The sequence below is a fragment of the Engraulis encrasicolus genome, chromosome 4 (genome assembly GCF_034702125.1).
Source record: "Engraulis encrasicolus isolate BLACKSEA-1 chromosome 4, IST_EnEncr_1.0, whole genome shotgun sequence".
NCBI lineage: Eukaryota > Metazoa > Chordata > Actinopteri > Clupeiformes > Engraulidae > Engraulis > Engraulis encrasicolus.
The window spans coordinates 15,651,336-15,662,529 of NC_085860.1; the positions used below are offsets into that span (position 1 = coordinate 15,651,336).

General features: G+C 46.9%; 1 long non-coding RNA gene across 1 annotated transcript; it reads left to right on the plus strand.

Annotated features, from left to right (window-relative positions):
- Nucleotides 1–6,796: 6,796 nt before the first annotated feature.
- On the plus strand, nt 6,797–9,087 carry LOC134446725 (uncharacterized). The gene is made up of 4 exons (XR_010034466.1): nt 6,797–7,323; nt 8,087–8,186; nt 8,466–8,565; nt 8,804–9,087. It is a non-coding gene; the product is annotated as an uncharacterized LOC134446725 (long non-coding RNA).
- Nucleotides 9,088–11,194: the final 2,107 nt, after the last annotated feature.

The window sequence follows — 11,194 nt, forward strand, 5'->3', positions numbered from 1 at the left end:
GTACACTACACCACTGACACACAGTAGGCTACTATACTTCTCACCTCACCACCAATAACATCTATTATTACACCAGGCAAAAGAACTCATCTTGGCAATGTAATCTTGACAGTTCAGTAGTTTTGAGATGGGTGTATGTATGAAATCATTCAAAACATCAAATGAACGCCATGCTGTAAAGCCGCACAGAGCGTCTTCTTTCATCTGACATGGCATGTTTTTGTGTTGACTCTTGAGGGAAAAAAGGATTTGTAAATCCCAAAATGATGTGGTCAAAATCAGTGTCAAATTGATGAAAGGTGGCCAATATTTCATGTAGCCTATTCCATATGTGATGTAGGATGTAGGCCTACATAATATATGCCTTTTATACTGTATGTCCATAGTCTACACTACAGCAAGAATATAAGGCAGGCTTATAGATATACAACACATTATATCAGGGTGTGTGCCGTGGATGAGTAATGCCTCAGGATGGGCATAGGGCTTACTTGAAACCATGACCTCAGTGACTTAGCATCTTACTTTTCCTGTTAAACAACACAGGTGTGCTCAGGTGCTTTCCAATGATTCATTCATCATTTATGGGAAACGGAAAGCTTTGGTACTAATCTGAATAATCATCATGAGGTTTTTTATTTTTTAACTTATAACTAATTGTAATGAATATTGTTTTGGATGTTAAATGAGCATTCACAATATTAGTATACAGTAATACAGTATTAGTAGCTATGGGATTCTTATTTGTTTTTCTTTTTGGTTTATAAATGTGGGATCTTGATTAAGTCTCAGTAGAGAGTTCTTGCTCCTGGCTTGTGATAAAGGTCATACAGTACATCGTCTGGTTTCAGTCTCAGCACAAAGTTATTGTTCCTTCCTCCTCCTCAACCGTGCTCTACTTCACCTAGACCTGTACTCAGGATGCTCTGCCTTGCAGTGTGTGTGTGTGTGTGTGTGTGTGTGTGTGTGTGTGTGTGTGTGTGTGTGTGTGTGTGTGTGTGTGTGTGTGTTGTGACGGGCAGGATGTGTGAGCGGCACCAGATGCTTCCTGAGGGGGGGTGAGGGGGCTGGTGTGTGTGTGTGTGGGGGGGGGGGGCACTAATTCCCCGTGAGCACTAATACCTTCGCCTTTAGCGCCGAGCTAGACGCCGCCGTCTTCACAGTCAGAGGAGCAGAGACAAAAGGCAAGAAATCAGAAAATCAATCCTCCCCCATATCCCCCCTCTCCCCCTCCTGAGCTGAGCTAGGCTGAGCTGCTCTGGGGAGAAACGGGGAAAGCGAAGCGTCAACACGGGCCAGTCTAGAGATACACACACACACACACACACACACACACACACACACACACACACACACACACACACACACACGCACACACACACACTCGCCGCATCAACATGGGACAGCCTGAGCTATAGAGCCTCAGACTCCGAGATGTGAAGAAGGCGAGAGATTAGGGGCCCCGGACTGACACTGTGTGTGTGTGTGTGTGTGTGTGTGTGTGTGTGGGTGTGGGTGTGGGTGTGGGTTTGGTTGTGGAGGGGTGTGTGTGTGTGTTGTTGCTGAATAATACTGAGACTGCTGCTGGTGGAGTGTGCTGTCGGTTTCTTTGTAGTGCTCGGGGTGGTGGTGGTGTTGGTGGTGGTGGTGGTGGTGTTGACCATTTCCTTACAAGTTATGGTGGTGTTGTTCCACGTACATATACACCCCCCCAGCCAACAAACACACACACACACACACACACACACACACACACACACACACACACACACACACACACACACACACACACACACACACACACACACACACACACACACACACACACACACACACACACACCAGGTCACATGAGCAGGGCAGATTAAGGCAAATTTTGTCCCCTTGTTAGACAGAAACACAGGAGGAGGGAGGAAGAGAGAGAGGGGGCCCTGGCCTAGACAGAGGGGCCCTGGGCCTAATCTGCCCCGACAGAGAGCCTGCTCATGGAGGAGAGAGGGTTGGGCTGGGCTGGGCTGGTCAGCTGGGCGCTGGCTAGCGGGTAATGGGACTGGGCAGGGAAGACGACATGGGCAGACAAAGCGGGTCACTTGCCCCATGCCCAGGGGCCCAGAATTGGGTCCTCATTATATGTTATGTATTGGCTGGGGGGGGACATTTAGATGGCTTTGTGTCCTGGGCCTACTATGATATGAGTGGCCCCCTAGGGCAGGGGATTTAGGCCGAATTTCAGGACCAGAGCTGCCCAGCCAGTGCAGCCTAGCGTGTGCAAGGGGAGCAGGGGGATTAATAGCTCTGTGGCAGGTGTCCCTCTGTAGGAAACGTTGGTCGGTTGGTTGGTTTGGTCGATGGGCTGTTCTGCAGTATTGACTGCAGCCATGATAATAAGGGAGATCACCAGATAGAGATCAATCTGATACACACACACACATGCATGGGTTCGTTCGGTACATGCATGGACGCACACAGACACACATACACACGCAGGCACGCACGCATGCACGCACACACACACACACACACAAAATGCTAACCCTTTTATCTATAGCTTTTCATATTCAGATAAATATCAAGCATGTACAGAGGATGAGTAAATATTGGCCAGGAGGACGACAGACATAAATAATAAACCATGACGATATACAAATGTAGCCTCGCAAGCCACCCTACGTACTTCCGCTAAAGGATTGGCTCCACTACGGTACATAAATACGAAATGAAATGGTAGTATTATGGGATGGTCAGGACCAGGCTTATACAAATGTCTTTTCACACTCTTAATCCTGAATATAAAAGACCTTAACAACGTTAGTGTTCTCACCCCAGGTGTTATAACTTCTATTTACTAAAACCTTACACTTTTAAATTAGTCTTTAAGGACTTTTCCTTTTCCCATTCCACACACTCACTTTTACACTTTCTAAGTGGCATTTAATTGTTATTCAATTGTTTATCCATAGTTTATCCTGTGGCTTATGCCCTTCATTTGAATTCTTTTAGGCCTACTTCTGAATAAGCTTCTCTAGTATTGATATTTCTAACAGCTGCCTCTATGGCGTGTGCCCTTCATTTGAATACCTTTTATCTCCCAATAAGCTTCTCTAGTATTGATATTTCTCACAGTTGGTCTTGTGGCTTGACTTGAGACCCGATTTGAATACTTTTCTTCCAGTATCTCTTCTTTTAGTGTTAACTCTGTTGGTATTTGTAACAGTTTCTCCTGTGGTCCTCCTTTGAATAGGCTACTTCAGTATAGGAGGACTTTAAAGGCCACAGAGGAGCAGCATAGAGACTGGAACAGCATGTTGGAGCTTGGCTCTGCATTTGAATACTTTGGTTTTTTTTTTTACTTTAGTAAAGCCTCCTCCTTTAGTGTTATATTCTATTGGTATTTCTATAGAGTTGCACTTGTGGTCTTCATTTGAATACTTTTACTTCAGTATGGGCTCCTTTTAAAAAGACTCTAGTCTATACCACCGTTGCAGAATGAGACCAATGTTCCCAGATTGGGCGGTTACCCGCCCAATTGGGCTACTTGGGATGGCCGTCTGCGGGTAAAAATGGGAAAAAATGGGCCATTTGGCGTTTTTTTCTTCCATTTTATGTCCATAGAAATCAATGCAATTTGTTGAAATTGGGCAGAATTTAGCGCATTTTGGTGGTTTTTGAGAACCTTTTGGGCGGGATTTGATCAGACACATCTGGCAACACAGAATGAGACAGCATGTTGGAGGTTTGATGAAAGGCTGTATCCTGCTGCTCGGGGACGTGGCCTGCTGATCAGGGGAAGAGGCAGGATGGGGTGGACGGCAGATGGCCTGACGAGGAGAAAGAAGACCTGCTATACACAGCACTGCACTCTCCTCTCCTCTCCTCTCCTCTCCTCTCCTCTCCTCTCCTCTCCTCTCAGGGAGCTGTGATCTCACACACTATAGTACAACACAAACACACACATGAGCAGGCAGGCGCGCGCACACACACACAAACAGGCATTCGCGCATACGCACACACACACACACACACACACAGCTCCGATGCGAGGAGGTGAGACGAGGACACACACACACACACACACACACACACACGCATACACACACACACACACACACACACACACACACACACACACACACACACACACACACACACACACACACACACACACATACACACACACACACACACACACACACACACACACACACACACACACACACACACACACACACACACACACACACACAGACAGCTCCTGTGTAGGTGAGGTGAGGTGAGGTGAGGTGAGGTGTGGAGAGCAAGGTTCATCCTCACACCTTCACTAGGAAGTGAAACCATGGCCTGACTCATTCCTCAGTAGCCTGGGACACCTGAACACACACACACAGAGCTGACTAACACACACACACACACACACACACACACACACACACACACACACACACACACACACACACACACACACACACACACACACACACACACACACACACACACACACACACACAGAAGGCACAACACACACAAGGTGTGGAGCATTCTATGCATAAGTGTGAGTTTGAGCTGGAGGTTACTAATCACCCTGTTTATCAGCTCCTCTGGGCCACCATGGAGACACTCACTTGAGGCCCACATAATCCACACCAGGAGATTAGCCAGCTCCTGGAAAGCCCACAGGACAGGGGGTACAAAAGGGTTAGTTGTCCTGGGCCCAGGCCAGGGAGAGATTTCATCTTTTTAAGTATTTTTGGGGGCATTTCAAGCCTTTATTTTTATTTATACAAGATATGACAGTGAAGGTAGTGACAGGAGGCGAGTTGGGAGGGAGAGACGGGGAAGGGTCGGAGAAGGGCCCAGACCGGAATCGAACCCGGGTTGGCCGAGACAAGTGCCCTACCGTTTGCGCCACAGTAGGACCAGGGAGAGATTTAGTTTACTTTATTTGAGTACCCAACCCAACAGCAAGCGCCATAGCATATTTGTATCCTAATTCCCAATGCCTGTCCCCAGAGAGGTTGTGGATATGCCCCTTGGTTGCATATTGTAGACCAGGGGTGGGGAACCTATGTCTGGAGGGCCGTTTGAGGCCCTTGAGGCCGTTTTATCCGGCCCCCGAGACAGTTTTCATGTTATGCCGCTTCACATGAAATATGACACATTTTGTAAAGGAATCTTAGAAATTTCATTTGCAATACAATTAAGTTCTATTCAGGGGACCTACAGAAGGTAGGGTTTGTTTTAAAGGCGGCTGCCTTAAATATAGGCCTAAAGTGCAGGGGGAATTCTTGGTTTGCGTTCATAATACGGCCCTCTGAGGACTTTTACAGCCCTCGGATGAATTTGAAGTGGCCCCTCGAATGAAAAAGGTTCCCCACCCCTGCTGTAGACCCTGCTGTCTACTTCTTGAGGAAGTTTCACTTCAAGAGCAGAAACTGTCAAGTGCTCTGTGAGGTACCTGCCTTATCAGTGTCTCCATATTGAATGTTACAGTGCAGCCCCATCTCATCTTGACTGAGTAGCCAAATTTGTCTGAGGTAGCATTGCATTGCGTCACAAACAATAGGAGTGGCTTGGGATCGATCAATTGGGTCCTCATTACATCATTACATTGTACAGTATGTTTTAAAGGGGGGCAAGTCGTAATTTATTACCTCTGTGCTGTCGTAATGGTGTAGTACTGTGATAGTTATGTTTTTTTACAGCATTATTACAGCATTCCACTGGGGGAACAGCGCGCGTTAATGGGGTTACAGGTGGGCCTTTTAGATTACTCTGTCCCGGCCCTGGCCAACGCTGTGAAGCGGCCCTGTTCAGCATCTCCAGCAGAGTGGCAGGCTTCTGGTCGGGGCTCTGAAATGCTGATCAGACAGTGGGCCGGCCACTGCAGAGGAGGGTTCCAGAGGGGGGGCTCACAGGGGCTCAGGCACCCCCAGGAAGGGTGCCTCTCAGCGGGAGGCTAACGCAGACAACCTGGCCTGCATGGAGCTCCTCTCATACAGTACCTCGCGTCACTCCCTCTGTCCTGTCCTCCTTCATCTTCAAGGAGCAGAGAGAAGTGAAGTGCACCCGCAGTAAAAAACAAAACAATACCATACAATACAATACAAAAAAGGGTGTGGTGGCCGGGGACTGTTCTCTTGTGTGTGTGTGTGTGTGTGTGTGTGTGTGTGTGTGTGTGTGTGTGTGTGTGTGTGTGTGTGTGTGTGTGTGTGTGTGTGTGTGTGTGTGTGTGTGTGTGCGTGTGTGCGTGTGTGTGCGTGTGTGTGCGTGTGTGTGCGTGTGTGTGTGTGTGTGTGCACGCGTGCTCCGTGTTTAGGAGGATCTAAGCATGGCTGGCTGTAAGATCAAAACAGACGAGGAGGGAGGAGGCAGTGGAGTGGATGGGTTTAGAGTTGGGGGAGGGGGGTGGAGGAAGGAGGAGGAAAGGGGGGAAAAGGGGGAAGCATGGAGGAGGAGGAGGAGGAGGAGGAGCAGAGGAGTAGGAGGAGGAGAAGTGGAGGGTGGGCTAAAAGAGGGGAGGAGGACTGGCAGGCCAAATCTCCTGCTGGGCCTTTAATGAAGTGAAGCCATTTCCTCTATTGTGCTTCACAGCTGTTGTCCCAACACAGCCAGATATTGGCCGGCCCATTGTTCTAGCGGAGTAATGACCCGGCCAGGGCCAGCCAGCCAGCCCGCAGATCCCTCCGCTTCTCTGGCCCAGTGTTGGGGAATGCCCCTCAGCACAGCACAGGGCCGTAGTGAGACATTTTCAAATACCGGGATCAAATACTTCACTGAAAAGAATGGAAATCAGGGGTTGTTGAATGTTTAAGTAATTATTTAGTATATTGAAAATGATTGTTTCATGTTCCTTCTCCAAACATGTATAAATCATGTAGAACTATTATATTCAGGACGGTGAACAATTTGTTAGATAAATTCATGCTGAGAAAACATGAAATTGTTAGGTTTTTTTTTAATCTCCGCCCAATCTGATTCTAAACACGTCATTAAAAACTCAAACGAGGTTGAGATGCTGCCTGGGCCCTGCCCTAGCGGTGACGCAACGCTTTTGAAATTGCCTCAGCTTCAGCTATGGTCGGCAATCAGGCGAAGTAGATCCAGAAATTTTCTGTTTCTCTCCTGCTTGTACAAGAGGTCATTTGTGGGAAGACAGTTGACAGTTGGAAGAAAAAAGATGATTCTAAGCACACTTATGCCGTGAGTGCACACCCACCATCTTTCCTTTCTCATCTGCCTCGACAAGAGTAACTACAGAATCGGCTGTGGAGGGAACAACGTTTACACTTCGGAGATTATTTGACGATGGAAGGATTTATTGGCAAGGTAAAATTACTAATATCTTTCCGAAATGTTGAGTTTGAGTTGAGTTCGATGGAACATTAGGTTCAGTGCCCCATTGTGTAACACGATGTCAGTAGGAAGCCTGGCTAAAAAATAACGTTCACCGGTGTTAGCGTGGCTAGCTAACTGGCCATTGAGACTCTCAATGTAACTGGCTCATCATTGCCAAGGACATACCGGTACAAGTCTTTACGGTAGTTATGTCTGTTAGCATCGTGAAGAACTTTTTTCACTTCGGAGATTAAAAGACGAGTGAAATACTTATTTGCAAGGTAAAGTTAAAAAAAAAAAAATCCGAAATGTTGAGTTCGAGGGAACATTAGGTTCAGTGCCCCATATTGTGTAATACAGTGTTAGCAGCGAAGGCTGGTTAAAATTAACATTCACCAGTGTTAGCATGGCTAGCTAAATGGCGCGTAATTGCCAAGGACATGCATGTCATAACGGTAGTTCTGTCTTGTAGCAGCTAAATGCACATTACTTAATGTCATTATCTTTCCGTTATTTTGTATGTATTGTGTGATTGTACTAAACTTGGTCTTGTTTGGTAAGTTAGCCTTGCTTGATTATGGTACTGGGGTGCAGCAAGTAGATGGTATTCATGCACATTTTCAGAATGTTCCATGCACATTTAACACATGTAATGCTTTAATTTTGCATCACTGTGCGCATGCAACAGTTGGTCAGAAAAAAAAGATGTGACTGTTTTCGTCTCTCTCTCTCTCTCTCTCTCTCTCTCTCTCAGGTGAATGTGGCGTTGTAAGGGGCGCTCATAGTCGTTCCAACAAGACACGATTTGCTGACCCATTATAAGCGCAAACTCAGGACTTCGGTCGCCCTGCAAGGTATTCATGCATGTTTTCAGAATGTCCATGCACATTTAAGACATGGAATGCTTTAATTTTGCATCACAGTGCATGCAACAGTTGATCAGAAACAAAAAGATTTGACTGTTTTCATCTCTCTCTCTCTCTGTCTGTCTGTCTCTCTGTCTGTCTGTCTCTCTCTCTCTCTCTCTCTCTCTCTCTCTCTCTCTCTGTCTCTGTCTCTCTCTCTCTCTCCTCCCCACCCCTTTTTCTCTCTCTCTCTCTCTCTCTCTCTCTCTCTCTCTCTCTCTCTCTCAGGTGAATGTGGCGTTGTAAGGGGCGCTCATAGTCGTTCCAACAAGTCACGATTTGCTGACCCATTATAAGCGCAAACTCGGGACTTTGGTCGCCCTGCAAGGTATTCATGCATGTTTTAAGAATGTCCATGCACATTTAAGACATGGAATGCTTTAATTTTGCATCACGGTGCATGAAACAGTTGGTGAAAAAATTCAAAACACGGAAAAACTTGACTGTTGTTCTCTCTCTCTCTGTCTGTCTCTCTCTCTCTCTCTCTCTCTCTCTCTGTCTCTCTCTCTATCTCTGTCTCTCTCTCTCTCTCTCTCTCTCTCTCTCTCTCTCTCTCTCTCTCTCAGGTGAATGTGGCGTTGTAAGGGGCGCTCATAGTCGTTCCAACAAGGCATTTTGCTGACAGCAAGGCGATTTGCTGACCCATTAGAAGCGCAAACTCGGGACTTTGGTCGCCCTGCAAGGTATTCATGCATGTTTTCAGAATGTCCATGCACATTTAAGACATGGAATGCTTTAATTTTGCATCACTGTGCGCATGCAACAGTTGGTCAAAAACAGAGACTTGACTGACTGTTTTTATCTCTCTCTCTTGCTCTCTCTCTCTTGCGCGCTTTCTTTCTTTCTTTCTTTCTTTCTCTCTCTCTCTCTCTCTCTCTCTCTCTCTCTCTCTCTCTCTCTCTCTCTCTCGATTTTTGAAGTAGACGAGTTATTGTTGCCCTATATTAGTGTTTCTCAACGGGGGCGGTAGGGAGCTCTAGGGGGGCGGTGGGAAGGATACAGCCGATAGGGAGAGGTGCTTAGTTGCTATTGGGGGGCATTCTTTTTTAATACTAAGGGGGGTGTTGTCAGGCTTATGATGAGGCCAAGGGGGTGTGACGGAGGTCATCTTGCACCTGTTCACCCCCCTCGGGGATCGAACGTGCGACCTCGTCAACTACAACGGTTCGGCAATGGGAGACACAGCACGATACCGCTGGGCCAAGAGACTAGTCTCTCGGCCCAACGGCACGAGACTGTATGAGGCTATCGGAGGGAGGTTTACCAACGTTCTACGCCAACTCTGTGCTAGTTAGCCTCCGTTACACTCTCCCCCTTAAACCTCACTCCCATCCCGGGTCAGCGGCACCACTGTGACGGAGGTCATCTTGCACCTGTTCACCCCCCTCGGGGATCGAACGTGCGACCTCGTCAACTACAACGGTTCGGCAATGGGAGACACAGCACGATACCGCTGGGCCAAGAGACTAGTCTCTCGGCCCAACGGCACGAGACTGTATGAGGCTATCGGAGGGAGGTTTACCAACGTTCTACGCCAACTCTGTGCTAGTTAGCCTCCGTTACAGGGGCGTTTGTTCAAAAAAAGCTTGAGAACCACTGTCCTATATGAAGTTAGCATAGAGTTTGGCATTATAAGTTGTATGTGATTTGTCTCTTTTGTGTCTTCAGATAAATGCTGAATTCAAGAGAATAACTACAATGCCCTTGCAGTCGAGATTCCTGTCCCAGCTAGACATATTGTCTGACAAGCTGCTGAAGCTGTTCAAAAACAGAGGAGGACAGATTGACAAACGCCTAGAGAACATTTTGGCTTGCATGACTGAGGTAAGAGAATTTGAGAATTTTGGGATAGTGCTGATTAGTGTTGACATAGAATTCCATGAAATAATAATTTATCCTTCCTTGATGCAGGATGATGTTGATGAGGGATGTGAATGCATCCTGAAGGCATTGTATGTGTTCCTTGTTAAAATTCCATAAAATAATGTATCCTTCCTTGATGCAGGATGATGATGACATTGATGGAGGACGTGAATGCATCCTGAAGGCATTGTGTGTGTTCCTTGTTAAAATTCCATAAAATAATGTATCCTTCCTTGATGCAGGATGATGTTGATGGAGGACGTGAATGCATCCTGAAGGCGTTGTGTGTACCTCAATGAAGACCCCAAATGTCTACTTCGCGCGTTTGTGGTGAGTACAAGCAGTGTGCTGTGCATGTCGCAAGGTGATGATGTTCTCTGTGCCCCTTCTCCGTCTCAGGCCGGAGATCCATTATAGCGTTACGTTATCGCAGCTCGACGTACTGGATGTCCCAGTGTCGACGCACTGCTACTACAGCTCGCGTGGCCCGGGAGTTATATACAGGAAGTATATCAATCTACATTCCTAGCCGTTTTATCCATATAGCAAACCAACTGCCCCTAAATTACAGTTCAAAATGCTCTTACCGAACTCGGCACATGTGTTTTTTTCACACACAGTTGGCCTCGTGTTGTTATGCTTATGGTCGAAATAGAACATAATCATTTGAACCCAGGCATCATAAGCACATGCAACATACATGCTTGTAGTCTATATTTTGTACATCCAAAAGTTCGACAGATGTCAAAAATCTACTTTTACCGAGGGAAATGCACCTTCGTGATGACCACAGGTATCATGGGACATCTTCATGTAATCAACAGTCATTGGGTAACGCAGTCCGTCAGCCGCTGCTAATTTGCATAACTTTCAGGAGAGCTCAACTTTTTGACGTGCCACCGGAGCCACGCTCGCCGTGCCGGAATCCCAACATGCATTGCGAGTCCGGTAACGACGATATGCCGCATTTCATTGAAAATGAATTGAATGCGTTGGTACGGCTTGCGTCAAACTGACTAGTGGATGGGCACCGTCAGTCTTTTTCCCCTTTCTCTGTCTTTCTGTCCTCTCTCTCGCTCTTTCACTCTCTCTCC